This window comes from Ambystoma mexicanum, chromosome 6p (genome assembly GCF_040938575.1).
Source record: "Ambystoma mexicanum isolate Mex_15411 chromosome 6p, UKY_AmexF1_1, whole genome shotgun sequence".
NCBI classification, from domain to species: domain Eukaryota; kingdom Metazoa; phylum Chordata; class Amphibia; order Caudata; family Ambystomatidae; genus Ambystoma; species Ambystoma mexicanum.
In genome coordinates, this window is record NC_090935.1 from 867,279,444 (window position 1) to 867,303,469 (window position 24,026).

Below are 24,026 nucleotides of genomic sequence, written 5' to 3' on the forward strand. Positions count from 1 at the left end.
TTGGCTCGAACAGCAGCTCACGTGTGGTTCAATGCTGTTGAACCACCAAGAACCACAACAAGGTAATATTGACTGCCAACTGCCTCCTTGGTCCATTTCTGGGCCCTATAGAGTAGTTAGGCCACTTTGATTCCTTTGGAAACCAAGAAAATATGCTTTTAAAGAACACTGTTGCTAAAACTTGCCTTTCACCCCCGATTCATTGCCCAGCGTGCTGCATCTTGTTATCTTTACTTATTCTGTGTTCCTTCCTCAGGGATAGGTTTTGTGTAGTGTTTGCTATTTATGATTGCATATGGTGTGTTTGATTAGATCACATATTTTCATAGAACCTTGTTGGACGTTCCTTTAATTTAGAGTGTTATGCTTTGCTCTTGGGTCGCTACAGAATCACATTCACACCCCTCTTGAGAGTATAGCCTTCCCCCGGCCCAGTTACACACAAAAGGCAAAGGGGGTATGGTTTTGTGTAGTGTTTGCTATTTATGATTGCATATGGTGTGTTTGATTAGATCACATATTTTCATAGAACCTTGTTGGACGTTCCTTTAATTTAGAGTGTTATGCTTTGCTCTTGGGTCGCTACAGAATCACATTCACACCCCTCTTGAGAGTATAGCCTTCCCCCGGCCCAGTTACACACAAAAGGCAAAGGGGGTATATCTCTTAACTGTGCGTGTTTTACCTTTATCATTCTGTTGGCTCTTGGTTTCTAGAAGTGTGAGGGCTGAGTAGGAGCTTAGGTCTCTCTTCCCCCAGGGCAGAAGTCAATTTGTCACACCAACCTTATCACCCACTTTGCAATGTCATGAACTGAAATTTCCGTTTTTGCATCTGGTACAGTATTAATATCCATTTTCAAATCTGAGGTAGGAATTTATAAGAATGTGTAAAACATAACATTATCATTTTCTGAAATAGTGCTGGCAGGGATGCAAATAGGGTTGGATTGGCCCCTCGGCCTCTCGACCTGTGGCCAGGCTGAAATCGTCCCCGGGGAGTGTTGGCTGATTTCTGCCCACGCCTGGGCAGGCTTAAAAAAAAAAAAATGGGATTTTTTTTACATTTTTGAAGAAGAAAAAAAAACACCTGCAACGGCATCATTCATCAAAGTAAGTTACCTTGCTTTGATGATTGATTTGAATGCATGATGTGTGCATCATAAATTATGATGCATGCATCATTCACATGCTGCCGCAGCATGCAAGGTTGAGGGGCCGGGGCTGCCGCCGGGCCGGCGGCTGTCACTGTGCCGCCAATCCAGGGGGCATGGTGCCCCCTGGAGTGGCTGTGCTGTTGTATTAATGATAAATATGTATTAGTGATATTAGTGATAAACGACCAATTTTAGAGCATAATAAGCATCCATTTCAGACTATGTATTTTGCCTTTCGTAATAGCATGTTTTTTTTCTGCCGTTGTCTCTTTTACGATCATCACAAGACATTCCATCTAGGTGTCCTCGGTCACTTGACAAAATCCTTGTGCCTAAAAGCTTCTGTACAGTGTAGAAATATTTGACCATAGCACATCAAGTGGCCATTGACTTCATTGTGCCACAAGGAATGCTTTGTTGTAATGTGTCTATCTTTCCCATCTCCCTGGCATGCTATTCAGGATGTTTGTTGAACAAGTGCTCAGAGTATGGAATGTCCTGTGAGTGCGCTGCTTTCACTATTTTGCAAACCTCTGAAGCCTGAAAGTAGATGCATGCAGGCTTGACATGCGACCAACTTTGCACCAGACCTGCAGATGAACTTAACTGGGCTGCTGTTAAATCTCAGCTACCAGTTTAATGGTATCCACTACAGAATAATTGCTCATTTTACTATAGCCGATATGATAGCTCAGTGGGTTGATCGCTAGCTGCTGCAATGTGTGTGTTATCTGCAGGTTTGAATCCCAGCAAGGCCATCTCAGCCTTTCATCCTTTCCGAGGTCGACAAATGAGTACCAACACAGGTTGGGTGATATTGTATGCATATTTGTTCTATAAAAAAGAGCTTAAGCGTAAATGCAATACAATAACATATTATCATTTGGCCTTGGACATGTGCTTGCATTCACAGTAATTTGACAATATGGATATTAATGATACATATGGTGATCCATTCTTGTATGAAATGCATATCACATTAGTGAAATCATAACCATATTTTTCATAGTGTACTTAGGCACAATGCTATTTGATGCCACTTCCTGTTTTGTCAAGGGGTGAGAGGTTGTGTTTCATTGCTTCCTGGGATGTCACTTTGGGGTGGGGGTCAAATGACATCACTTCCGGTAATGTCATCAGAGGACAAGGGTCGTGAAGCAAGGGCTGGGCCACTTTTTTTGAGGCGAGGGGTGGGCCACTTTCTTTTGGGTGTCTGGGCCTATTTCTTGTCCCAGTCCGCCCCTGGCTGCAAACCCTTAATCTTGCAGAGGCCATCAGATTTGAGCATATGCTAATAGCAACTGCAGCATACTAAAGTCCAAGTCAAAATTCTGTGCGACTCAAGGCGAGCCCATAAGGGAATGGCTTGCTGGAAGAGCAAGGTCGGCAGTTCTCTGGGAGATGTTCGATTGTCATGGCTTAGTCTGTCCTTACCCTCTGTTCAGATACTCCACTTTCAGAGGGCAAAGATTCCCTGTGAGAGCGATGTTCTAGAAGTCTTTCTACAACAGCTTTGGGAATCCAACAACCTACTACTCTTCCATAAGCTCTTGAAACCCCAGGTTTGTGTTGAGATTAGTCTGGTAATATAAAATTGTGTTACTGCAACCCAGCAAATGTAAACATGCACTTGTGATGTAATGTAATTCCACTTGGAATCTGATCCTCTGTCAGTTCCATTCAGAATATAGAATGGTGTATGTTTGCTTTAGGAGACAGTTAGGACGGGCTTCTCTGGAGGACGCCTGCTGTCATTAGTGTTTGTTCAACTGGTTAATAAACCTTATATTAACCACATCGGTTTGCATCGTTGACTTAACATTGGCGACGAGGATCTTGGCCCCAGCGTGACCCCTGCTAAGTGCCTGCTCCGGCGGTCTGACAGCAGGTGTGATATTGAAGTTGCCGCCGGAGGAGAAGAGGCCACAGAAGGGACCTGAGACGGAGCGTCTGGAACAGGTCAGGAGTGTGTGAGCCTGTTTACACAAGCGCTGCGTGAAAGGATTCACATAAAAGTGAATACAGTGTAGCAGCGCCGCCGGCATCCAACGGCGAGCGAGCGCGAGTCCTGCTCCATGGTGTGTGCCTTAGCGCGTGCAACAGAGCGTGCATCAGCGCCGCCTGTAACTACAGGAGTGAGAGCGAGCCCAGCTCCTGTGTCCCCAGCACCGCGCACACCAGAGCGTGAATCAGCGGCGGCCTCGCTGACACCAAAGCGCCAGCTGGGCTTCAGGAGGAGCGGCTCGTGAGCGGAAGCCTGCTCGCGAGCAGAGAGCGAGGGTGTGGCGTGACTCGCTGTGCCTAGCACTGGAAGAAGACAAATAAAGTTGTGAACTGTGCTGGCTTGAGTCATTAACAGGCACTCTCCGGTCTCCCAAGTGACATTTTGATTTAAGATGCAAAAAGGTCAAGTTCAAGCACACACTTAACAGAGAAGTGAGGCACAGTTCGCATACTGTCCAACCTACTTACACAGTTTTTACATGTGCACACGCCGGTCTCCCAAGTGACATTCTGCATATTTTGGACATTAGTCAAAGCAAATAGCAAGTATTAAAGCAACTCCAGAGTTATAGCTGGCATTTCCACCGTGCAACATGTCCTCCATACCACCTCCATTGCCGTTTGTCAATGAGCCAGGTCGTCCCACCATACCATGGGATAGGTGGAAGGACATTTTTGAAAATTATTTAGTGGCCATGGGTGGAGACAGATATCCTGCAACAAGGAAGAAGGCATTGCTTCTCCATAATTTAGGCACTGAAGGGCGCAGGATATATGATGGCCTTCCAAGGAATCGGAATTTAGGAGATGGTGATATGGATGAGTACGCTTTTGCTCTGAAACAATTGCGAGACCATTTTGAGCCGAGGAAGAACATCAGTTTTGAAAGGCATAAGTTCTTTCAGAGGGTCCAAGAAAAATCAGAGTCAGTGGAATCTTATGTTGCATGTCTCAGATCATTAAGCTACACGTGTGAGTTTGAGCAGTTAACAGACTCGCTCATCAGGGATCAGCTTGTCAGATGCACAAACAACCCTAGGATTCAGGAGAAATTATTGACGAAAGACATGGTTCTTCAAGAGGCAATAGAAATGGCGAGAAGCGTTGAACAAACGTCCGAGTATGTAAAGGAGCTAAAAATTGACAAGTCCAGTCTTGATCAATCATCGGTATGTGTAGTAGAGCAAAAGAAGAAGGGAAATTACTCCATGGCAAAGAAAGGTGCGTGGAATACAAAGAACATGTGTCCTCGTTGTGGAAGCGTCAGGCATGGAATAAACTATCCATCATGTCCGGCCCGGAATGCAGAATGCTTCAAGTGCAAGGGAAGAGGCCATTTTGCAAATGTTTGCAGGAGTAGGTCGATCAACTATGTGGAATCTAAAGTGGACAATACTGGGGAGTTGGACATGAGAACTGGGTATTATACACATGAAAATTCAGCAGGTCAGGAGGTGACCCCTAAGCATGTTTTTCAAGTATCAGAAGTAGCTGCTAACGATAATGGCCCTGTCGACCTATTTAACATTGATGGCGTTGAACTGTCGATGAAGGTGGACTCTTGCTCACCGTGGTCCATCATATCAAGAGACACCTTGAGAAATGTTCTCAAAAAAGATGATTCATGTGTTCTTCCCACTGGAGTGAGAGTATGTGGATATGCCAACTCAGATATAAAAATTGTTGGGCAAATTTCATCAGAAGTGTGTTATAAAGGGAGAATCTGTCAAGCCATGCTACTTGTAGCAGAGAAAGGAGCGTCATTACTAGGTTGGGAAGAGCAGAAGAAATTGGGAATAATAGTGCAAGCTAGTGCATCCGTTCCTGTATCTATTGCTGAGGTGGAGGATTCCTGGACTAAAGAGTTTCCTGAAGTGTTTACGGAGTCTCTTGGCAAACTTAAAGATTTTGAACATCACATTAAGCTAAAAAAGGTTGCTCAACCTGTAGTTCACAAGGTTCGTCAAGTTCCTTTAAAGATGAGGGCACAGCTCAAGGAAGAACTTGACAGTTTGATGGAGAAGGGAGTCATTGAACCGGTAGTAGCCACAGAATGGTTGTCTCCGGTTGTGTTAGTTACGAAGGCCAATGGTAACTTGAGGTTGTGTGTGGATCTACGCAGTCTAAACAAGAATATTGTGGTGGAGAGACATCCATTGCCAAACATTTCGGAGATCTTGTCCACACTGGGGGAGCCCAAAGTATTTTCTATCATTGACCTGTCGTCGGCGTACCACCAAGTGCCATTGTCCGACAATTGCCAACATCTAACTGCTTTTATTACTCCGGAAGGGGTTTTTATGTTTAAACGTATGCCTTTTGGCTTAGCTTCGGCAGCATCTGTTTTCCAGAGGGTAATGGAGACAGTTCTCAAGGGTCTTAACAATGTGACCGTGTTTCAAGATGATATTCTCATTTTTGCTAACGATATAAGTGAACATGATGCTGTATTAAGAGCTGTTTTGGTGAGACTTAGAAATGCGGGGCTAACAGTACAAAGGAAGAAATGTAGAATTGCCATGACAGAGGTTGATTATTTGGGGCATAATATTTCTGTAAAGGGCATTGCTCCCAGGAAGTCCTTGGTGGACAGCATTGTGAATGCTCCACAACCCCGTGATCAGGATCAGCTACGGTCTTTCATGGGGTTGGCGGAGTATTACCACAAATTTGTGGAGGGATTTGCACACATTTCGGCTCCTTTGAGAGATTTGCTAAAGAAGGGATCCAGATATGTGTGGTCGGATCAATGCCAGGAAGCCTTTGGTAAAATCAAAGAGGGCATAGTTGAGGGTCCCTCTCTAGGGGGGTTTGTGTCTGGTAGAAAGACTGTGCTAGCCGTAGATGCAAGCATGTTGGGGCTGGGAGCTGTTTTGTTCCAATATGAAGGGAGCGTGGAAAATGTCATAGCTTTTGCCTCTCGCCCACTGAGGGGAGCAGAGAACAACTATTCTGTGGTTGAGAGGGAGGCATTGGCTGTTTCATGGGCGGTGAGTCATTTTAAATTTTTTCTTTGGGGTCAATCTTTTCTGGTTAAGACTGATCACAAGCCTTTGGTTCAGTTGTTGGGGAGTACAGACTGGACAAAAGGGTCTCCTAGGATATCCCGGTGGATGGTGGATTTGTTGGGGTATGATTTTAGGATGGTATATGTTCCTGGTGGGGACAATGTTATTGCTGACTGCCTGTCCAGAATGCCTATTCCAAATGAAGAATGCAATATTACAATTACAGAATCTCCAGTTGGGATTTGTGAAATGGTACACAATGCCATATGTGAACAGGAGTGGATGTCGGCGGATAATCTTGATGAGATGTTAGGCCAGGTCAAGAGCTGGGTTAAAATGGGTTGGCCCAGGAAGGATCTTATAGAAAAGAAATTTGATGCATTTTATAATATCAAAGAAGAGTTGAACTTGTCGGGGAATGGGGTTCAACTTAGAAAAGGATTGAGGATAATACCTCCCTCCGCTGTGAGAGCTAAATTGGTGGAGATAGCTCACCAGGGCCACCTGGGTATGGGAGGCACCAAGAGACACATAAGGCAATCGTTTTGGTGGCCTGGTATCGATGGTGAAGTTGAAAGAGTAGTGAGGAAATGCAAGGAGTGTGAGAGAAGTGATAAAACCAAATGTGTCAGGGAAATGCCTTTAAGACCTGTTAGTATTCCTTCTGAGCCTTGGAGGAAGCTAGCAGTAGATTTGATGGGACCCATTCAGGAGTTGGGAGAAGAGTTTAAGTATATCGTTGTACTGGTGGATTATCATAGTAAATGGGTTGAATGGAAAGCTATAAGGGAGGCGACCACGTCCCAAATGATAAACTTCTTTGAGGAAGTGTTCTACAGGGAGGGGTTTCCTTCCGAACTTGTCTCAGACAATGGTGTCCAGTTTTGTTCGGACAGGATGTTAGAATTCTTGAATAAGTACGGAATCAGACATTACAGGACAGCGTTGTATCAACCCAGGGCGAATGGTTTGGTTGAAAGGATGAATAGGTTTCTAAAGGGTGGTCTGCAGTTGGCTATGGCATCGGGACTCAATTGGCAGAAAATATTAAGAGAAATGGTCTGGAATTACTGTGTAACTCCACATTCCATCACTGGAGTGTCTCCTTTTTCATCTTTAAAGGGTAGACACCCGGGGACAAAGTTATGTCCTGGTTGGATGGATCTTGCTAGGAGTGTGAATGTTGACAGAAGGAAAATTATGGACTTAGTTAAGGAAGCTCAGAGTGGGTACAAGCTTCGATTTGATGACATGAAAGCTACAAGAGAAATGGTTTGGTCGGTTGGGGACTGGGTTTATGTTAAAAATCCCAGAGCATCTCCGAAATGTATTACCAGTAAGTTTATTGGTCCCAAGAAAATTGCAAGTATAAGAGGAAATGTTGTTATTATGGAGGGTGGTGAATGCTGGGCAATGTCTAGATTAGCCAAATGCAATGAAGATAATGTTGAAGGTAATGAGAGGAATCGAGTAGTGGGAGAAGATTCAGATTTGGGACCATGTGCAGACAAGGTGGTGAATGAGAAGGGTGACAGTGATAGTTGTGTCAACACTGATCTGAGAACAAGTAGAGTCAGGAACAGACCTACCAGATTAAATGATTATTATGTGGGTTAGGATTTCTGTGTCAAAGGAGGGAGATGTGTTGAGATTAGTCTGGTAATATAAAATTGTGTTACTGCAACCCAGCAAATGTAAACATGCACTTGTGATGTAATGTAATTCCACTTGGAATCTGATCCTCTGTCAGTTCCATTCAGAATATAGAATGGTGTATGTTTGCTTTAGGAGACAGTTAGGACGGGCTTCTCTGGAGGACGCCTGCTGTCATTAGTGTTTGTTCAACTGGTTAATAAACCTTATATTAACCACATCGGTTTGCATCGTTGACTTAACAGTTTTCCCCTTAGTGTCATCCCAGCTGTCTCCCTAGGGCATCTCTTCCGGAGTCTTTTCCAGTAAGTATGTGCCCCAAAACTGCACCAAAAATAAAAATATTTCGTTTATTCCAAGACCTGGGACGCACTGGATTCAGTGCTTTGTGGCTGTAGTGCCTCTATTAGAAAAGTGATGGAGTATTTTTTGCCATCGTATGCTTATCTCGACGGCCAAGACGAAAGATACATTAAATCACTTTACTCAATCACTCAGGCCCATAGTACCAGTGAGCTGTATGCATTATGCATAAGGAGTAGGCCTCGGAAGCACCCCTCCTCTAGCTCCCGTCACTCCTTGCCTCAAGCTTGCCCCTAGCTTCCCCCTGCTTCTTTTGCGTACCATCTCCTCTACTTGAGGAAAGACTTCCCTGCTGATCTCAGGCTTTTTTGCCACACCAACAAGCTGGCACTTCCACGCATCTCCTCTACGGCCCATTGTGACATCCATACACGTGGCCAGACTTGTGATCAAATATATTGTAACACATTTGTTTCATGTGTTTCTTTTTGTGGGTTGAAAAAGCAGCTCTCAACCACACCAGTAAAAACCTCTCGGGGTCGCAGGGATAATGTGAGAAAAATCGATATTTATGTGTTTAATTGTTTTTTACAACGCGCATAATACCCGAGTTCGGTTTCTAAGCGCGGATCGGGGATCCTGCTCTGCCTGGTCTTGCTTCCAAGACCAGCAGTTGCCCCTGTGCTGATATAACCTTTCTGTATTTAGCACCTATAGATGTGTATCCCTCGTCTTTTTTATGAACATTTTCCTTACATTGCACCTGCCCCTTTTGATTATAACCCAGGAGCGTTAGAGAGATGCTGGCGGTGCGTTGTTCAATCATCTTCGTAAAGAGCTCTTTCTTTCTTTGAGCTATTAATCTAAATTCGTTCAAGTCATTCCTGAAAGTAATAGTACATCGCCTCGGCCGTCTTTAATTTTTAACGCTTTCGGTGCTCTTTTTTGCAACGCTTTTCTAAAGATCCCCATTAATTGGCGCACCCGCATACGCCTGAACTATTTGCATTTCTGTGACCAAGTTGTAAACACACTCAGGATGCACCTGGAACTGACAGTCAATAAAAGAGCCGTGGCATGCAGGGTTCTGACACGTTTCCGTTGTTTGTTTCAGTTGCGCTCTTAATGCATTCGAGGAAGCTCGGGTGTCGTCTTACAGGTGTTGCTGCGCCCCCGCCGATCTCCTGAACCGACAGAACCTGTTTTATTGTTTCCATGATATGCACACCAGCCCTCGAGGGAGTCCCCTATTGTTCCCTCTCTCAAATTGAGATGAGAAAAGAATGGGGTTCAGCAGGGTGGAGCTGGGTGCGGTTAAGTGTGTGTATTGTCAGGCAAGGCATCTATCTAAGAAAGTCAGATACTGATGACATCTCTAGTATTTCTAATGAGTACACCTTGAAATAATGAAATTTGTCATGTTTGTCTAATATTCATTTTTTTTCCCCACAACGCAGGAAAATGGGTTTCTTTGTCGTCCTTTTCCTCAGAAATTGGGTAAATCCATGATCTGCCAGTAATCAGTAAATGAGGCCAGCGCTTATATGCCCAAACTATGGTTCAAGTGCATGGGTCATAGGAAGAATGAACCCCCCTAATGTAAATGTGGTTCATTCCAGCAAATTGCTAACATTCTAGATATCCCAGCTTGTAGTGCTTTTCGCCAGCCTTCTCAGCCTCGTGACTTCTATCCAATGGTTATAGGGCAGAATAATCTTAGCCCCCCCCCCACTCTCTGTAAACCAAGGATGACCTAAACGCCCCACCGATTGTGGGGATGGCTCGTGGGCTACAAGACAGCATATAGCAACACAGGTTCCAACCACGGTCTCGCCTTTAGAAACTCATCTACGGTATTAAGCACCTTATAAAAGAACTATTATTTTTGTGGCTGGACGAGAAGCGTAGTGCAGAGTGATGCTCCCAAATTAGCGAATACCCGGCATCAAAGGTTGCATGTATTCCCTGCTAAACATCACGCAGGTTTAGCTGATGAGTCCCATCAGGCTCTGTGCACCAGCTCTAAATACCGCTCCTCTTTTATATTTCTCGCCCCAGGCTCTCAAGCACTTCAGATCTGACCCCTCCAATCTACCTGGTTGTTATGGGGTAAATGGACCAACATAACTAGTGTAAAACAGGAAGGCCGGCAGGATATTGGAAGCCTGTTTACGTTTAAACAGACCCTCATTTATAACCAAGCTCAGCAGGACACTCAAAGCTAATTATGCTACACCATATTCCATAATACGCCCTAGAAACCCCCAAGAGGGGAAGCACAGGTAGAGCGAGTAACTGCTGAAAGTGTGTGGTGTTCTCCCGATTCCATCCCGGAAGCCTGCTTGAGTACATAAGAGGATGTGATTTTCAGCTATCCACTATTGTAGCCTATCAGATGGGGCTTTGCTATAAGATAATTGAGAGATATTGGGCGATAGTTCACAGTCAGCAGTCGCTTATTTATAAATTGGGCTATTTCTACCGAGGCTTGGTTTTAGGGGCTTCTCCTGTATTTAGACTGAATTAGCTCGAGGCACTCATTTCCAAATTTAACAGATGGATATCTACTGTCAATTCATCTGAGCCGGTTCTTTACCGAAACGTTTATACAAGACCGCCCTCTGAACCCCTGCTATGGCGAAGGACAGCCTATTCTCACCTCCCCCTATTCTCACCTCGCCCTATTAGAGCTTGCTCTACTGGGACATCTAGACCTGAATCGAATGCATATATAACAGGAAAATGTGGCTAGGACATCCTGAAAATGCATTGATCACTGGTTGAATCTGAGGCTATTTATTTTTCTATCCACAGCTGTCACCTAGTGATGGCTGGCACATTAGGGCAGATGGAGGGATTCTCCACATCCTTGCAGCTGCCACTAAGAGAGGGGCAATGCCTGTGACTATCAGGAGACCTAACACGGTCTTCCTGACTCGTGGTCATTCCCTTTCTGTGCTGCCGCTGTCTGCTGGCGAGGGCAGGTGAGCCAACCCACACACAGTGCAGGTTTCTCCTAGGCATGTGGAGCAAAGCGCCACAAGCTGTGGACAAACAGTAGCCTTGGGGCACTACACCTGAAGCACAGCCCCTTGCAAATCAAAGAATGACTCCCAACCCCCAACCTTGTCTCCTGCACAGGCTGGCGGTGGTTCAGAATGCTGTCCCGGACGGGTGAGGTCTAGAGCAGGTCTAGAATAATGTGTCTCTGAGGTGCCTGCTGGCTGACACTATGCTGAGGAGAGTTGGAGCCAGCAGGAGACTGCTGCCACTGCTGCAGGTAAGTATATGTAGATGTACTATTTATGTACTCGTTATTGTGCGTATGCTTTCAGGCTCGCCTATGAAACGGCTATCATGGAAGCCAAGAGAAACGATTAAGGCCAACAAGTTGAAGCCCCCCTCCCCAAAAGAGCTTTTTAGAATGCAGGACAGTCTAAAAGAAAACTCATCGACATGTCAGTCCTCGTTGTGAAGTAACTGAATGGACTCTTTCTTTCATGATCATATTATAAAGATTCGAGATTGTATTAACATTTCAAAATCTGCGCCCTGGCAAACTGAAAACAAACCTAGAAAAGCTCCTAATTCCCTTCTGGCTTGCTCTGGAACTACCTCATATAACGAGCAGTTTGGTTACCATCCTATATCTGCCACTGAGGCCAAAGTTATTCTTAAAAGCCTATGGCCTTCCTACAGTGCCAGCAACCCTTGTCCAGCTAGTGTCATTAAGGACTGCGCTGATTTACAGTGTCCCCTGATTGGTAGAGTTGTTAATGCCTCTTTCAGAACAAGCATGGGTTACACCAGTGCTGACAAAAACCTTCCCTTGACCCAAAGGATTGTGCTAATTACTGTCCAATTATACATTCACATTTGCTTTTGAAGATCTTGGACCGTGAGGCTAATACTCAACTGCAGGCCCACTTGGAATATCACCCTCTATTGGGGTGACCGCCATTTGGGTTTTTCACCATGAAAGAGGTACCAAAGTGGCTCTCCTTGATATAAAGGAGTCACTCATACAAATTATAGATTGGAATCATGCAAGTCTCTTAATGTTACTTGGTCTCTCGGCTGCATTTGGTACCATCGACCATTATATGTTACTCCATCTTATTAGAGAAACAGCTATAGTGTCAGACAGTGCAGTCAGCTCGCTGAACTCCTTTCTTAGCCACAGAACGTCACAGGTTAATATTAAGGTTCATGTTTAATCCCCAGAACTAGTTGAGTGTGCGGTTCCGCAGGGCTCCTGTATTTCTCCCATTCTTTCTAAGATCTATATGAAAACGTTTGGGAGTGGTTATTAAAGCACAAACCAGAGTAAAAACATTAGGTATGATCTTGCACTCTATCCTTTCCATGACTCAGATTAATGAGGTGTTAAAAAAATGCTAGCTACCACCTAATGTTGCTCCGGTAAATCAGGCCTCTACTTCCTGAGAAAGACTGTGCTTCCATTCCAATGCTCAGGCCATAATTGGCTCTAAAATCGATTTTTGCAACTCGATTTATGAGGGTGTAATGGATTCCCACCCACCAGCTTCAGGCGTTGGAGAACACTGCTGCTAGAATCATTACAAATACTGCAAGATATATTCATACTTCTCCTGTACTGATAAAACTGCATTGGCTGCCATTATAGAGAAGGATTGCATTTAAGACCACATAAAGCCTTCTTTGGACAAGCCCCTCTATCTATCAAAATCGCTTTAAGTGCCACTCGTAGTATCTACCTCAAAGATTTGCCTCTCAGTTTACCATGTCTATAAAAGGTTTTCGACGGTCCAGGGATTTTGGTCAATCTATTATAGTGTTGACTGCAGCTAAACTCTGGAACGTCCTACCTGACAACATTTGTAACATTCAGAACGTTCTTGTCTTCAGAAAAAGAGGGAGAACCTTCTTATTTTAATGAGAGCTGACTTTAGCTTTACCTCTCGTTCTTTGAGCTTATAGACCGACCACGTACATACCCTTGTGTAAAAGTGCCTATTGTTGTCCAACATCACATTACCTGTGTATGAGAACATGTTCGTGTGTGAGAACATGCTCGTGTGTGAGGATGTATGTGTGTGTGTGTGCGCGCGCACACGAGTATGTGTTGTAATAGTGTCCATGTTTCAGTGGGTGCATCTGTTTGTGAGAGCAAGTATGTGTGTTTTGGGGGTGTGCATGAGAGATTGGGTGCATGTGTGTCTGAGCATGTGCAAGGTGTGTGTGTATGAATGTGTGTGTTAGTGGGTGTGTGAATGTGTGTGCTTGTGGGGGAAGGCTGTTAAATACAAGTTGCGCATGAAAATTAATTCTAAAATGTAACACTGATATATTTGAGCATTTTGAGCATGAAAACGCTGTTTACTGGGCTACACTTTCAAAATGTGGTGCACTTTGAGCATGAAAACGTTTTTTTAGAGGCCAATAATGACCTGTTGTTGAGCATGCACAGCATGTAAACCTGTTTTACAGGGTAATGGTAATGTATTTTGGCACTTTTCAAGAGTAATCCATCTTTCCCCAAAGCGCCTTTCACACTTGCTCCTTCTCACTCCTTCAAGCCTCCCTGCACTGCCCCCTACCTGCCCTCTCCTCCCCGGATTGGTCAGCTGGGGATCACAGGACCTGGAAAAGAAAGCCGTTACCAGAAGCTCCAGGGCAGCCTTGACCGGGCTGCCGGCGAAGGGCTAAGGCCAAGGGAACCTCCTTCACCTGTTGGCCTCTTCGCGATAGGCGCCCCAGCCCCTTCAGGGCCTGGCCCCTATCTGATGCGACACCCAGTCAGGGACATTCTCTGCATTGCACTACGTTTTTATATGTGATTTTAGCTGCTGTCTTGTGCCACAACCCTGCATCTTTCCCCACAGGTATAGTGCCAGCGGCCTGTAATAATACATTTAGTCATATTCTGAATCTAGCTACATCTCCGTGCCATTACCCTGCTTCTTTTTGCACTGGGATAGTGCTGTAGGTCTGTAATATTGTTTTTTGGCATATTTTGAATCTAGCTATTGTTCTGTGGCACTACCCTTCATCACAGGGATTGGGCTATAGTTTGTAATCTCAAAGCTAATTACATTTTAAAGCTAGCTACTGTTTTTTACCACTATGTGCATCTTTCCCCAAAAAGATATGGTCGTAGGTCTGTGACCTTGAATCTAGCTAGTGTCTAATACAATATGTTTGTAATTTTGAATACAATTACTGTTGGGTGCGACTGTACTGCATCTATTTCCACAGGGTTAGTGCTGCCCTCAAGACTGAGGTGCTGATCCTCTGAACCCTGCTCTCGACCCAGGTACTGAGGCGAGGAAGATGAAGAAGGAGTCAATGAGGAATGAAGGAAACATCAAGCTGAATGTGTGGATTAGTTACCATGAAAGAAATCAGCTGTGCAGGACATTTAAATCTGATGGAAATCTTCCATTCAGTAGACGAGAGGGAAGCTGCAGAGCAAGCAGAGCGGGAAGCGGTACAAACGGCAGAAGCAAACGGGAGGAGGTGGAACCATGGTGGGCATAACAGATGCTTACAAGCACCCGTTTGGAAGCATATGTTACCCGGAGAGACGGGAGACAGGGAAGGGTGCTGCTGCTGCTTCAGAGGGACCTCTGGAGGGTCAGCAGCAACAGCAAGGTTGTTGGGAGGGTGGTCCAGCAAAGGCCCTTCAATTTCATCGACACAAAAACGTGGAGCCGACGCTGGAACCAAATGAGCTTCAGCATAGTCGAAGAGGCCTTCCAAGTGCTGCAGCTTCACAGCAGCAGTGTGCTGTGGTCCAGAGACGTCAGCAAACACTGGTGAGTCTGCCCAGGAGTGTCTGGGACCTCAGGGTGTGTGGGTAGGCATTTGGACAAATATAGAAATCTTTGAATACCAAACAAGTAAATTGAAAAGACAGAACTTATGCAAAGTAGATAGAAGGCTGGGCTCTAGAAATGAACACTCCCATTCTGCACTCGTTCTTTGGTCTAATACTCTGGATATTTCTCTGCAGGTCACAGGTAGGTAGAGGTGAACCCACACCTCGGGTAGGGGAAACGTGGATAGTCCTGGTTATCTTGAAATTCTTAATTATTGTTGGTTCTCCGACATAAAGAGATTCTCACGCTAAGTGCAGTATTTCCAGTGAGTTTCTTTATTTGTCATAGTGTAGACACATAGTCTAATGGTGGTCAGCAGACACGTGTTTCAATCCCGAGGGGTCATTATCAAGGCAGGAAAAATTGTAGATAGAGCAGGGGATGCTGCCTCAGGCTGTGTCTCATAGAGAATATATGAGTATGGATATATCTCTACCAGGCTTGGGTCTGTCGTTGTCTAAAGCTGATGCTCTGTGCCGTAGTATGTGGCGTAGTGTGTCTCCGGAGATCATTCACTGTGCGACTTAGTCCATCCCAACATGCTGCCAGCCTTTTATTTGATAACCCCTCACTGGAGCTGTGCTGGATAAATCTTCCCACTTCTCCCTCAATTAGAAGATTTGCATCACCCATAGATTCAATTTTCTCCAACTGTGGAGGAACGAGAACCATTAACAAAAGAAGGGAGTTATCACTCCAATTAGGTTGTACTATTTGCCTTGGAGCCTAGTACGTTCTATATTCTTCGTGAATATGTAATCGATGGTTGCAGAAGTAAATGCATTGGCCTAAGTCGGGGTATCCTTGAGGCACCCACCCCCCCATCAAATTTGTTTGGGTGAAGTCCCATCTGGAGAGGAATAGAGACCATTCCCGCCCAATTAAAATCTCCTCCTAAGACAATTGGCCCTCCTTCCCCCTCTTTCTCCCAATCAAGCAGGGGATTTTCAATCTCGTTGGCAACTCTCTCAAAAACACTCGACCCAGGATTGAAGGAAATGGTGATTAAGAGGGACCGTTCCTTTTGTCCACCACACATGTCAATTACATTTATGAATAGCAGGGCCTCAGTGGTCGTTTTCACTAGGTGTAGAGAGCTCCACCTCTCAATTTTTACTGCCACTAAAAGCCCAGCTGACGGTCTCCCTCTCTGCCCCTTCTTAGCATTGCTGTCAAAAGACATATAGCTGTCCAAAGAGGGGGTCTTCCTTAGGCATGTTGCCTGCAGATATTCCTACCAATATTATATACCCAGCCCAGAATCTCCATCCCCTTTCAGCATATCCCCTAAAAACATCCCATCCCGCTTGGTCCATTCCCTGGTCCCCAAACGCGACCCTTGGTTCCCTGTGCTGCTCCGCATTCACCCTCACCAGCCCTGATATCCTCCTCCAGAAACTCCCTATGGAGCTGTTCAAGTAAGTCTCCGATCTTGTTTTGAGTTGCTCATGGGGTTGTCCAGATGGAGGCCCTCGGGAGTCGGTGGGCTGCAGCCTAGTACGACAGGTCCGAGTCGCGGTCACCATCTATCAAAGTAAAGCAAAAAATAGAGGACTCAGGAGTCGTATTGTAAATAAACAAAGCTAGACAACGTTTGTTGCTGGTTTGCAAACCACATAAACATACTGCACCCCATTAGCCCACAGCTCAAACAAACCCTACCGCCTCCAATTCGCATTTCCCCTTATATCTCCCCATGGTCTGGACCCGCACAATATGTGTCAATTAATTTTGACCTCTCCTGTGCCAAAGACATAATGATAGCCCTTCTTGTATATCCCTGTATTATGTCTTCGGTTTCCATCCAATCTCCCCCGGCATCACATGATCCTCTGCTTCCGGGTTAGTCACTCGGGTCTGATGATATCCAGCGTCATCCTCCTCAGGTGAGGGGGTGTGGGGCCAAGAATAAAGTCCCATTGTACAAACCGGTCTAGGATGGCAAAAATCAGAAAATGGCAACCAGGTGGCCTTCACTTAGTCACCCTGAGGGCTCCTGAAAGCACTGTCTCAGTAATCCTACAGTGCGTGTCCCTTCGGAGAGCCCTTGGGGCAAACATTGATATAGCCAGCAAAGGGGGATTTCCCTATCCATTGTCTGCTAGTATTAAAAAAAAACACTCTGGCAACATTCATAAATGAGTGTCACTTCAGTTATTTAAATATATCCCCAGACTTCTCTCATATCGTTATTTACCCTCATATGTGTTCACTGTCATTTTATGCTTCATGCCATCATCACAACATAACTCGTGTTCCCCCTCACCCAAGTGGTTATCAAAGTTCACACCACCCTAATGACCAGCAAGCACTAGCAGTGTCTAAAGCCCTAACCAAACTTGGCCTCACACAAAGAGTCACTCAGCCTACCCATGATAAAGGCAGAAGCTTAGATTGGGTAGCTGATCTTAATTGCAAAACTGAAATCACGTCTATTGCACCTCAGTCCTGGACAGATTACTACCTACTGTCCTTCACTCTTTCAGCCAATATCCCCACAACTAAGGCTAACCTAATAGCACCTCCACTCTTCACTAGGAACAAACAGTATATTACTGTGGACACAATTTTACCACATGTAATCACTATCCTCAATTCCTTGATGGACACCGCTGATCCAGACACACTAGTAGATGACCAAAGCTCTAGACATCATTGCACCGCTTAAAATGCACAAAGGCAAACCTAGATCTCACCTGAATTCAAGGTTCACACCTCAACTAAATGCTCTGTGGACTGAAAAAAAGAAATTGGAAGTACTCTGGAAACACCTCTCCACTGTGGAGAATAAAAACAACCTGCTGAATATCTCAGTTACATATAAAAAATAAATATTACTCACCAAACGTGAGACTTACAACAACAGGATTAACAAAGCTAGCTCTAGTACCAAGGAACTCTTTGTTATCCATAGAGAAATGGAAGCCCCCATCCCTCCGACAGACACCTTGAAGGACAAACTTTGGTGTACTAACATCCAGAATGCTCTAACAATCAAAGATCGAACCTCCCTAACATAGGCACTTACCATAGAACTCAAGTGCACTCCACTAAACCTCCCCAATGCTTCAAATTCTCCAAAGTTTCTATCCTAGAGCTTAAAACATTATTGCTTCGCTCAAACCTTCGAGGTGCCAAGGAGATAGCTGCCCTGCTCAGATAATCAAAGAGATAATAATCAGAGATTTGGCGCCTTTTATCTCAAAATTAATCAACGCCTCCTTCTCATCTGGCGCTGTCCCTAGCAACCTAAAGGAGTCATAAGATTGCTTTACTTTACGTTACTAATTTATAACACACACCAAGTGACCTGGAGGCTTACGGTGCGCAAAACAGACAACAAAACCAAAGGTGATCCAGAAGAGAAGTCCATATACCAACCGGACAGAAAAATATGATGAGAGAAAAAAAGCAGTCTTCAATTTCTTTCTAAACACTTCCATAGTTTTCAACTCTCACATGTCTGGCGGGATAGCACTACAGGCTTTCGGAGCTGCAGCAAAGAATGCACACTTATTAACCTGTGTAAGAGTACATCTAGGCTCCTTCAAATTATTAGTGTTATTAGATCTGAGAGGTCTTACGTTAGATGTATACAGCAGTGCCTCAGTCACTAACACTGGGCTAACGCCAACTAGGCCTTTATGGGTAATTACAAGCAGATGAAAATCGATCCTGGCCTCAATCGGAAGCCAATGGAGTTTACGTCTTGCCTCAGATACATGGTTTCTGTGTCCCAGACCAGCTATGACCCTGACAGCTCTATCCTGTATCACTTGTAATCTAGCACACTCTGACTTATTAATACATACTAAAAGGTTACTGCAATAATCACATTTTGACCCAATAATCGCTCTCATCACTGTCTCACAATTATCCTTGGCGATGTAAGGACGTATTTGGGCTAGCAGCTTAATATAATACGCGCATGTAGAGACCAAGCTATTAACTTGGGCATTCATGTTCAAATTTTGGGTCTAGATAAATCCCCAAAATGTTTACTTTTATTTTTGTCCATCCACCTGGAATATCCTGTATTCTGCTCCTAACTTCGGATTTTGTTGAGCTGTTCCTACAACCGTCAATTCCATTTTTTCTTTATTCAATGCAAGGCCATTTTCGACCATCCAGACCTGAATTAGATCATACACATCATTAACTTTTTTGACATCCTCCTCATAGTTGGCAGATAACGGGATGACACATTGTGTGTCATCAGCATAGTTGTGAACCCAATGCCTTTCTCTTCCAACAGATTAAAAAGAGGGACTGTCAAAATATTGAATAGGTAGGGTGAAAGGCATGCCCCTTGGGCAACCCCAAACTGCAGCAGTGCTGGTACTGCCTCATGTACCTCACTGCACACCCTACAAAATCTTTTGCTGAGAAAGGACCATATCCACACTGTAGCTTTATCAGAAAACACTGCAACTTCTTTCAACCTGGTGATTAATAATGGATGGTCCACCAGGTCGAAAGCCGGGACAAGTCGAGCAACATAATAATACCTATTTGTCCCTTGTCCATTACCTGTAGATGTCTCGACTTCAAATCCAGCAGCGCAGTTTCTGTGCCATACTCCTGCCTAAAACCAGTCTGCCTTTTATTTAAAATACTATGATTGTTATGATGTTCTAAAATCTGTGTGCATGCCACGCGGTCTAACATTTTTTATAAAAAGGGGGTTTTAGTGATAGGCCTATAATTAGTCGTCTCCAAGGAACAAAGGCCATACTTTTATTAACAAGGGAGTGATCCAGGCACTTTTAATTTCATCAGAGGCATGACTTTCCTGAAAGTAAGCATTAACAAATTTAGATAAAATCCCTATCAAGGTGGAGTGCTTGCGGGGCACGTGTCCCCTTTACAATCTGTTGGTTTGAGTTTACTAATGGTGGCAAACATTTCAGCTTCAGTTACAGGTCAGAAAAGGTACTGGCGCTCTGGATGCTTCTGTGTTAGACTGTTGGACACCAGCTCTAATTGTTCCAGTGTTTTTTTTTCTCTCCTCAATGTTCTGTTTGATCTGATCTAGCTTCCCCAACAAGGCTTCTTGAATTGATGAGCACCATGCTACATCTTTAATTGGGCCATCCAATTTACTAGAGCAAAGATCTTTGAGTACTTTTAAGACCTTGAAGAGTTCTTTAGACTCGTACTGAGCGGTATGGATTCTGGTATCAAACATAGGGCCTCATTACACGGATGGCGGCAGGGATTTACCGGTACCGGTAAAATACCGGTACCGGTAAATCCCTACCGCCTTACTACGAGGTCCCTTTGCGGGTTGGGGGATTTAACGCCTGCTTTTAGCAGGCGTTAAAATCCAACCCGCTAAGGGACCTCGGAGCTAATTACGGCACCGCAAAATTGCGGTGCCGTAATTAGCGCCTTCCCCATTCCCATAGAGCCCTATGGGGCAGAAATGGGAATGGGGAAGGGCAATGGCGGAAAGGGGATTTACCGCCCCTCCAACCTTGGAATGGGGCAGTAAATCCCCTTTCCGCCAAGGCGGTGCCGGTATTTTACTGGCATGAGCCATGGCGCTAATAGCGCCATGGCTCACCGCCTACCGGGTAATGAGGCCCATAGTCTTTTTGGCCTCAATAACAGCTAATTTAAAGTCCTTGGAGGACATATTATAGGCCTCCATATCATTACTGTCCTTGGATCACTTCCAAGTGTAAAAGCATTTTTTTTTTGCTTTGAGCTTTTGTCGATCCTGCGAAAACCACCTGTTCAATTGTTTAATAGGAACCAGCCTTGTTCTAAGCATTGTGAGAGCATTAGTTGCTTTCCAAGTAGTCTCCTGGAAGACTTTCACAATGTCATCCACCAAATCCAGCCTTTCAACCACCTGTGCGAGCGGCCAAAGCCACACTTCCATTGCTGCTGGGCATAGTTTCCTTGTATTTCTTGAGGTTATTATGATTTATTTTGCAACCCTGGTCTTTGTATGCTGCTCACATAATGCATTCATCTGAACAAAAAAGTGATCTGACCAAGGATAAGGCTATACTGTCACATCATTAGTTTTGATGTTGTGTATGGCCACCCAGTCCAGCGTATTTCCCTTAATGTGGGTTAGTACCTTAACAAGTTGCATAAAGCCTATGTTACTTATTGATTTCGCAATAGCTTTAGCTAGCTGATCATCTTTACAACCTAACCATAGGTTAACATTTCCCAATAACAGAACCTTGGTATTAGGTAATAACAGAACCTTGGTTTTGCATCATTTTTTCACTGATATCCAAACTGAGATTTCTTAACGTTGTAATGTAAATCCTGCACCTTTTCACAGTACAATGGAAACAATGTGGTTTCTTTGTCAGAGCGCATTGTATAGTACACATTTGGGTTTTCACATTTGCAATCGGTTTTGTGCGCAGTTACGAATTTGCAGATACTTCCTTCGTACATCTGCTCTGATGTCTTTCTTACACTACAAAATATCGGCGACTTCAATATCTCACTAATTAGGTGCAGGAGTGAATTAAAAAGGCATTAATTCAAATCAAATCTCTGACCAATTTCTCAATGAATGAAAATCGTTTACATTTGTATCTTTTAACCTGCCCTTCAAATTAAAGATAAATATGTTACTCTAATTGTCTATAATTGTTATCTATTATGTTGCGGCCTGCTTCTTCTCTCAGCTCACCATAATCCATAACATTGATCGAATAAAGCAAGGGTTAGTGAGGGGTGAGCAGGCCTCATCGCTCCCCTCACTGCCAAAGCCTTAAACAGCCCTTTAGATCTCCTACCTATGGCCCTTGTGATGTTTCATTGTGAAATTAGGAGGCAAGGCTTCCTCCAGGTTCACCCATGGACAATGCCAGACAGCACAGAATTCCACGTCATTGGCAGTGTTTCTCCCTTACACCAAACCCTCAGGGCTAGCCAGGCACAGTCTTCGCTGAACCCTGGCTGCGTGCTGGCTCTTTTAGTCTCACCTTTAGTGCTACCCCTATTTGGAAACAAGGGTGAGAGCGGCAGGTCCAGAGGGAGATGTGCACACTGTGGCTACGATCACAAAGGGGGCCAAAAGACCGAGCAGTACAGAGAGATTACTCCCAAGTGTAGAGTCAAGCGACACAGAAAGCAGGGACATTATCAGTCAGCCTGTCACTCCACTGGTACCTGCACCATTAGGTGGCTACTCGCCAGCTTTCCGCCAGTCCCCTGATACGTCTTACTGTGGAATGCTATCTAAGTGGAACAACATCACACAATTAGACAGAGTTAGCAGAGTTAGGCAGAGTTAGCTACTGATCAATCTCAAGCGTGGTAAGATGGGGACCTACCTATTATGGGCTCTTTTGCAATGGAAACGTATAATTACTTTGTAAGAACTCGTACAGTAATACTCCTTGGACTTCCTGTTAAACATGACCTAATTCAATTCACGTAAAACAAATGTAACCTAGAATTACACAAACCTCCCAAAAGTCCTACAGCTTGACATTGGACGTTCACTTGTAAAGACGTGTTTATTTTACCATATAGCGTCAGGCAGTGGGAATGCTATCACTCACCCCCTGCTTTCCTGCAGCTTGCCCCATAAAGTCTGCTTCACAACTGCATTCTGCAGCAGGGCTGAACTCCACGATATGCTTTGGTTGTTTGTGTCTCTCATAAGCTGCATCTAGGAAAATGTGCAAGGAATTGCAATAGAGGTACATTTTCTGACATTCAATATACACTGAAGGGGCTCCAAAGCAACGTGTTTCTAAATACATCTGGATAGCACAGTTGGGGCTACATAATCTGTTTCATGGCTGCATAGTTGTGTAAACCTAGTTACAGCACTTTAACCACAAAAAAAGAACTCCTGTTGAAATGACACCGCATCCCTCCCGGTGTGTAAAGAGTGTGCCAAAAAGGCACAGTCTTTGCCTCTAAAAACTCTAAAATCACGGGAAAAGTAACGCAAACTTACTTTAAAAATAAATATTATCACCAAGTGATAGCTGACCCGGATGTCTCTGTATATTTACATCATGCCCAATTTAATAGAAAGTAGAGTGCAACTTCTAGGCTCAGTGTGCTCCCAGCACAAACACATACAGGGTCGGACCGGGACAAGAAATAGGCCCGGACACCCAAAAAATAGTGGCCCACCCCTCGCCTCAAAAAATTGGCCCTCAAACCATCATCCGTGAAGCACATCAATTCATGACTTTACAGAACTTGCAATAGGGTGGGCAACTTTTCAAAATGGCTTCGCAGGACACAATTATTTGATTTTTTTGAATTGCACTGATTTATATTCATTAAGCATTTTTCCTCTATAACGAATACCTATCAAGAGTTTAATGGAGGTTAGTCAGATACATTAGATTGTAGGTACCCGATAACACATGTCAACTTGGTCGAGTCAGTTAGTAGATTTGCCATTCCGAATTGGCCGCCGCACACGCTGATGTGCATGACGTCATCACGCGCTACGCGCAGCGGCACATAAATAGCAGAAAACAAAATGGTTAGATCCATCTCCGATCACAAAAGCGTCAAGGCAATCGCACCTTGCTGCGGGAGACACTTACAGGAACAATAAAAGGTAACATTCTAAACTTTATTTTTTACCCCTTCTCTGCCCCATCTAGTACCATTAACCTGTGTATCTATATAGTTGTATCCTTTTCCCATATATCTATTTACCCAGCAACTTTTTGCTGGTTTTTGACGCATCTAGGAATCTAGGTATGGGGAGATCAGACAACACCTTTATCAAATAGAACCCAGTATGCAAACCAAAAATAAAGGTTTTGTATAGAATCAGTTATTTTATGCACTTCTTCACAGATTTGGTGGGAAATATTGAAAATACAATTTCTAAAAAAGGTGATTGAAAAAACCCAACTATTAATATCAACCGAGATCAAGAAAACAGTAACAAGGATTGAGTGGATTTATTTAATCATTTCAAAAAAACTAAGGTCCTCTTTTTCATAAAAAAAAGATAGATGTGGTTTTGTAAAAATATTGACATAATTGGAAAATGTTCTTTCTTTTTTCTTTTTTCTTTTTTCC